The 7,135-nt window shown below is 41.2% G+C and overlaps 1 long non-coding RNA gene across 1 annotated transcript; it reads right to left on the bottom strand.

Annotated features, from left to right (window-relative positions):
- Positions 1–258: 258 nt before the first annotated feature.
- Positions 259–4,338, bottom strand: LOC131902578 (uncharacterized). The gene is made up of 2 exons (XR_009377093.1): positions 4,175–4,338; positions 259–826 (listed from the first exon to the last, which is right to left on the bottom strand). It is a non-coding gene; the product is annotated as an uncharacterized LOC131902578 (long non-coding RNA).
- Between the last annotated feature and the right edge of the window lie 2,797 nt (positions 4,339–7,135).

The raw sequence follows: 7,135 nt of genomic DNA, 5'->3' as shown, positions 1-7,135 counted from the left end.
TGGTTTTTTGTTGTTGTTGTTGTCATTGGGTTTTTGTGTAATGATCCCATTTGAGGTAAAGAAGAGCTGCTTTTTTTGGTGATGGATATTAGCTACATTTGTGTATGGCTCTAAGGATATGACCTAGTAAGGGACTATGCTGGCTGAACAAAGTGGTTGTTTTTGTATGGCAAAACTTTCCCTGGCTACATGCATCACACATGACTACTTACCCAGATAGGGATCCCAGAACAGACTCAAGTATGGATATCACTATAGTCCAGATTGGTGAACTTTGAGGTTTATTGTGGTTCCTTACAAGAATATGGATGAGGGGTTATTTAGAAGAACACAAATGATTCAAAATCACATTTGTCAAAGGAGTCCACATCAGCATGTGAGACAATTCAAAAAAGCTTGGAATCTGGAGTTCACTTCACAGCCTTTAGACAGTTCAATGGGTTAGAGAGTGTTCTTTCTGAGTGAATCAGCTGGTCTAATCCTCATCCCTTCAGCTCTGCTGTTTGTGTTTCTTTCCAATTAGCTTGTCTTGTCTTAAAGGTCTCCTTTGAAGATGGGCTTATCTGAGAAAAACTCCAAGCTTTTATTGTTTACTCTAGAAAAAGGGGATCTTGTGAATCACATTAGTATCAGGGACTCCCTGAAATTATATTGAGTCTTTTAGCTTCCTAATTGTGGTAGTTTGAATAAAAATCAGCATCATAGTCTCATAAGGAGTGGTAGGAGGAGGAGGCATGGCCTTGTTGGAGGAAGTGTGTCATTGGGGGTGGGCTTTGATGTTTCAGATGATCCAGACAGACCCCGTGTATCTCTCTCATCCTGCTGCCTGTAAATCTGGATGGAGAATTCTTGGCTCCTTCTCCAGTACTATGTCTACTTACATGCCTCAATACTTCCCACTATAATGACAGAGTACTGAATCTCTGAGACTATAAGCCAACCCCTACAAATTTTTTTCCTTTTCAGAGTCACTGTGGTCATGGTTATCTTCACAGCAAGAAAACTCAACCTAAGAGACTGCTTGAGGAGACTCCCTGCTATATATAAATTTTCAAGCACAGAGGAAACCATTATACAACATCATGTGTAGATTCTCTTTCACAGTTCATGACCTCAGTAGTCCAGATGTTCTGCAGCACATATCTCATAAGGCTTCCAGGAGTTTCAGAGTGCATGACAAATAATATCTATTCCTGAGGTCAACACTGCTAATACCAATGATTGGAGGGAAAAGGTGGCCTGGATGTGGCCTCTAGGGACAAAAATGCTATGGCAACTAAAAGAGAAACTGTGTTGAGATGCATTCAGTAGCCTGAGTTATCCAGTTCATACAGTGTTATCCCTCTTCATGATCTTCTGTGAATGATCCCAAAGTTCAGATGCTAGAATCCAGAAGGCTGTGGGCTGCAGAACTTTAAGTGGAACTATGTTGCCACCACTGTACTCTCTTTCTTAACAGACTCATATCCTTAATCTAAGCCCCTCCAGCCACACTACTTGCCAGGCCCCTTCCCTGAGACTCCAAATGCCAGGTTCTGCCCACAAAACACTTTAACTGCCTTATTAGCTGTACCTTGCCCTCACCCTACTGAGTAAAATGCCACACTTCTGCACTTAAAATCCCACCAGTCTCTACCCTGGAGAGCTTCACCATGAAAAGTCCCACTCCCATGCCACACCCCAAGACTATATAAACCCTGACTTCTGCTCAGTTCTCTGCTGTCTCTTACTCAGGCAGAAGAAGTCACCCTCCTGGTGTTTCCCTTCCCAATAAATGTCTTGAGTGAGGTTTGTTGTGTGTGTAACTTGGTGAAAGCTACAGTAACTTCTGAGTCTAAGAAAGGTTGTGAAAGTCTGAGGATACAAAAGCTTAAGAAAGTTCTGAAGATATAATTACTTGCTTTAAGGCATGCAAATGAAATTTCTGAAGGTATGAAAAAAAAGTGATGTAAGGCAATGAAAAATGTATCAGATTTCTTTTCCCTTCTATGCTATTGCTATACTAAGTTTTCAAATGTTGAGGAAAACTTTACTTAATGATTCTACTAGACCATTAGTGTGGTGAGGTATGAAGACTGCTCATCCACAGGTTGCCAAAAGGAGATACTTATCCATACAACACAAGTCTTACTAAGTTTGCTTTCTCTATATTCAAGCTAGAGATTACTGCAGACTTTGGCAGGAGACTTATGGAGGCTTCCCTTATTGGTGCTGTAGGAGAAATAATGCATATTCAGAAAGGGTTTCTACCTTTTATGCAAAATGACTAATCTTGTATATTCTAATTAATATTCAATGGCACTCCAGAGAAGAAATGAACGTCACTGGTAAACTTTACTATAGCATTTATCACAGCTGCCCATCAGGTACAATCAGAGTGCAGAAGATATACATCTGACTCCCTCAAAATCTAGGTATATTCATGGTAGAAGCTCCTCAATGGTCCTTACATCTTTAATACCCCCACTTTTATGTGATGTTGATGTCACCTCCCTGTCATAGCATCTCTTATTTCAGACCTTAACTTCTGAATATCTGTAACTAAATAATACTCTGCCTGAATGCTTTGGAGAATATTGGTTGTGTGGCCTTTCTGGGTCAAACTCACTGCCACCATTTGTGGCATCACAGGTGATCTTATTGGACTCTTTTACCTCACCTTTCATCAACTGGTTTAAGCCAAATATCACTACCATCCTTTATCTCTCCTACATCTCTCTCTTTGATATCACAAAATGTTTTAACTCCTCAGGAATTTTCTTTGTTGGCATGCTGGATTTCAGAGACTGCAATAGTACCTTAACCCTTAGTACTACCACTAAGCCCCTAAGTCCAGACATTAACAATTCTTTGATTCTCTGCAGCCTTCAAATTTTTTTCTGTCTATCTGCTGGGGGGTTTGGGAATTTTTCTTGGCATTTCTTTTTCCAAAACTAGGGGGTGGTACTTGCTAAAGAGCCCTTTCCAGTTCCCATCACTGGGTTTATAGCAGCATGACATGACAGAGGAGAAGTTCAGGTCTTGCCCTCTCTAGCAGAGCTGTGTAAAATCACTGACATTGCCACTAGAGGAGTGGGACTGACTACTTCATTAGCTCTGTACCATTCATTTTCCTCTTAGTTCATCTGTGATCTCAAATGGGTGGCTCAGACCATCCTGAACCTATAGGGTCAAATAGACTCAATGACTCCCATAAGAGCTATAAAACTGGTGAATATTAGTTTCACTGACAGCAGAAAGGTGTGCTTTTTCTCTTCCTCCAGGAGGAATGTTGCTTCTATGCCAACCAGTTAAGTATAGTAAAAAACAAGATCTGACAATTCCAGATGGATCTCCAAAAGCATAAGAAACAGCTCAATGCCTATGACCAGTGGCTCATTGAAAACCCAATATGAAATTGTGTACCAACCTTTTAACCCCCTTTCTCCTCCTTTGCTTAATCCTACTAGTTGCACCCTGACCTACAAACATCTTGTCTAAATTTCTTCAACAACAGATTTACAAGTGTTCTAGCCAGCTGTTCAATCAGTTGGCATTACGGAATTACCAGTCCTTAGCTGCAGAACCAGAGGCCGATGACTCCTGGGTCTACCCTGATGAAGATCAAGTTCACCCAAAGGCATCAATGCCTTGATTCAGCAGGATGTGGTCTAATGATCACATCGACCCCTTTCTTGTGACCTGATTTTATATCAATAACAAACAAAAAAAGGGGAATGTAAGCCCCTCAAGACACAAGTGGCCAGACCCCTCCCCTGTGGGCCTCCAAATGCCAGGTTCCACCCACAGAACACTCTTAACTGCCCTAACTACTGTCCCTACTCTAGAGAGTAAAAAGCGCAATCTCTGGACATGATTTTCCACCAATCTCCAAGTTAGAAAACTTCATGTGAAAAGTTCCAACCTCTCCTCAAAAACTCTATATAAGCCCAGCCGTCTGATCAGTTATTTGATGTTTCTTGTTGAGCAGAGGCTACCCTCTTGACTTTTTCCCTCTCAATATATCTCCTCTGTGAGGTGTGTTGTGTGTTGTGACTTTGTGGTATTCCTTAGCTACTGACTATCAGAATACATTTCTATCCACGGTTTAATGCTTATACTCACAATCTTGTGTGGCATTAGGCACCAAATCTAGTGAAACTTGTATATGACCTGTATCTTATCATCCACTTACCTTAATATCCTTCTTCAACATGATTCTAGCCAAGAGGCTATTCAACAATCACATCTTAGGTAACCATGGACTTATCAGTCTCTGTTTAAAACAAAAAGCAACTTCACCGCCCACAGCTTCAAAGTCCTCCATATTCAATTGCATGATGCTCACTTCTCTCAGTATGGCTCCCAAGATGTCATAATGGCAACATTCTGAAATTATATCCTACTGTCTCCATGGCACACAGACACCTTGTAATTCACCCTGACTACAGAAGGCTTCGCTAGCTACCAAAATCCAGGAGGAATCACCGATATAATGTGATACACTAGGAAGCTTAAGAGAGACACCATGTTCTCAACACTCTCAAAATAGCAGGAAGCCAAAATACCAAGGTAATTAAAACTTATGCAGAACCCTGTGCTCAGCTTCTTATAGCTCATAAGTCTATCCATGAATTCCTTCACATTATTGATTTTTGAGATTATGTCTTAGGAGACCAACTGGGCAACTCCTGACTGACATCATTAGTGATCATTTCTAGTAGCCCCTCAGGACATTTTAAGTACACAGACTCCTCTACACATAATCTCTGGTCCCCAGATAGAGGCTGTCAGTTGACTTGTAGGGGAAATGATGATCACTTCCCCTTGAAGAGTTGAGATCATTTAATCTCTCTCTCTCTCTCTCTCTCTCTCTCTCTCTCTCTCTCTCTCTCTCTCTCTCCTCACTATGATTGTATATGAAGGGTGTAGATGTGAAGTCTGCTCTTCACACAACTGATTAAGCTTTAAAAAATGCCCCTCAGGGAGAACTTTTGGGAAAAGGGAGAAACATGGTGCTGAGGAAATTCCCAGATACCTACAAGGATGACTCCAGCTTAGACTACAAGCAATACTGGAGAGGGTGCCTGAGCTGGCCTACCCTGGTGATCATATTGGTGACTACCCTAACTGTCATCATAGAGCCTTCATCCAGGAACTGATGAAAGCCATTGCACAGACCCACAACCAAGCACCAGGCTGAGGCTCGGGAGTCCACTGGAAGAGAGTGAAGAGGGACACTATAAGCACGGGAAGTCCAGATCATGAAAGGGAAATCTTCAGAAACAACTGAACCAAGCTCATGGGAACTCATGACTTTAGAAGTGGAACAAAAAACAAACAAAAAACAAACAAACAAACAAAAAACAGACAGCAAACAAGGAGCAGAACTAATGGTCTCATAATGGCTACATTCAGGCTCACAAATTTTAAGGTATCTTCAAAGGAGTCTAGATGAATTTCAGGAGGCCAATAAAAGTTGCACAGAGCCACTCCTGAAAAGTAGGTACTACACCAGCTCGAAAAGGATTGCGAAAATGAAAAAGGCTTAGCTGGGATGTTATTGTTAACAAATGAAGGTCAGTGACCTTCAGAGTTATCCTTAATCTTCAAGGTATCTGGGTGACATGTTCTCAACATTTTTGAAAAAAGTTACCATATATTACCTTCTGAAGAATCCAACTGAATGGCTACAGTTTCTAGGCTTACATTAATGCTTGCCAAGGCTGGCCATATTGTGTTCTCAGTCCCCATTGACATCAAAAGGGGAGAGTTTTTCATTAAAGCCCAATAGGTCTTTGCCATGTTGGGATTCAGCAGTAGCCACTGGGTGCACACAGCACTCAGGAACCCAAAGAGGCACCTCATTGTCCTGTGGAAAGACACAAACAGATCCCTGGGCCCACACCAACACCAGATCAGGTCCCTTCCAAGTGCCAGTAGAAAGATCCTTCCATGACAACAGAGGATGATTTGCAACAGGAGACCTCCAATGCTAATCTGCAGTGGATACTCCAGCAGAATCCACTGATAAAAATTTAAAATATATAAAATAAGGGAAAGAATAGATTGTGGAGAGTAGAGGTGAGCACCTAGCTTCCCCTTTTTACTTCAGCAAAATATGTTTTTTGAGATATGATGGCAGCATTCTACTATAGCCCGTCCTTGAGGATTATAAGGAATACCAGTCTTATTAACAATAGAAAAATATTGGCAAAATTTTGAAAATCCTGTACTGCTGCAGGCAGGACCATTATCAGTCTTTATGCATTTTGGCACTCCCATACAAGCAAAAGCATGAAGACAATGATTCTTTACATCCCTAACCTTTTCCCCTGAATGGGCAGAAACAAAAATTAGGGAAGAATATGTATTAATAGACACAAGGAAATACTGTATTTTTCCAAAGGAAGGCACGTGTGTAACATCCATCAGCCACACATGATTAGATAATAGTCCTCGGTAATTAACTCCAAAATGAGGAACAGGTAAAAATTCAGCACAAATAGGACATGATTTAACTATTTGGATGGCTTGTTCCTGGGTTATGCACTTATGATGACAGAGAGATACAGTGTTAAGATGATAACATTGATGCAACTGAGTAGCCTTTTCAAAGGCAGAACAAAGCAATATGACAGCCATACGAGTAATAGCATCAGCCATCTGGTTACATTTGCTTAGAGGTCCAGGCAATTGGGTATGAGCTCTAATATGGCCCACATAAAGTTTATGTGAGCGGGACCATGTGAGTCTTTGCACGTGCAATAAATATTTATGAATGTGAAGAATGTAGGTTGTTGTCTCCAAAGGCGTAATGGCATGTGCCACATATTGGCTATCAGTATAAATATTTACACTCTCATCAGAAAACATCTGTAAGGCAAGCAACAGTGCCTGTGCCTCTGCCATCTGGGCAGAAGTGCCCTGGACTTTTATTCTCTTCACTATGTTACCAGAAACCACCACAGCAAAACCATGTGAAGTGCCATCAGTAAATACCACATGGGCCTGAGGAACAGGAGTCATCTGTACTATCTTGGGAAATATAAAAGGATGCAATTTAAAAAATTGACACCCATCATTGGAGGGGTAGTGAGTATCAAACCGACCCTGCATGGAGCATGTCAATATGGTCCAATCATTATCATTAGCT

This window comes from Peromyscus eremicus, chromosome 1 (genome assembly GCF_949786415.1).
Source record: "Peromyscus eremicus chromosome 1, PerEre_H2_v1, whole genome shotgun sequence".
Classification (NCBI taxonomy): Eukaryota; Metazoa; Chordata; class Mammalia; order Rodentia; family Cricetidae; genus Peromyscus; species Peromyscus eremicus.
Note: the sequence above shows the minus strand (reverse complement) of the source record. Positions and strands in the feature narration are given on the sequence as shown.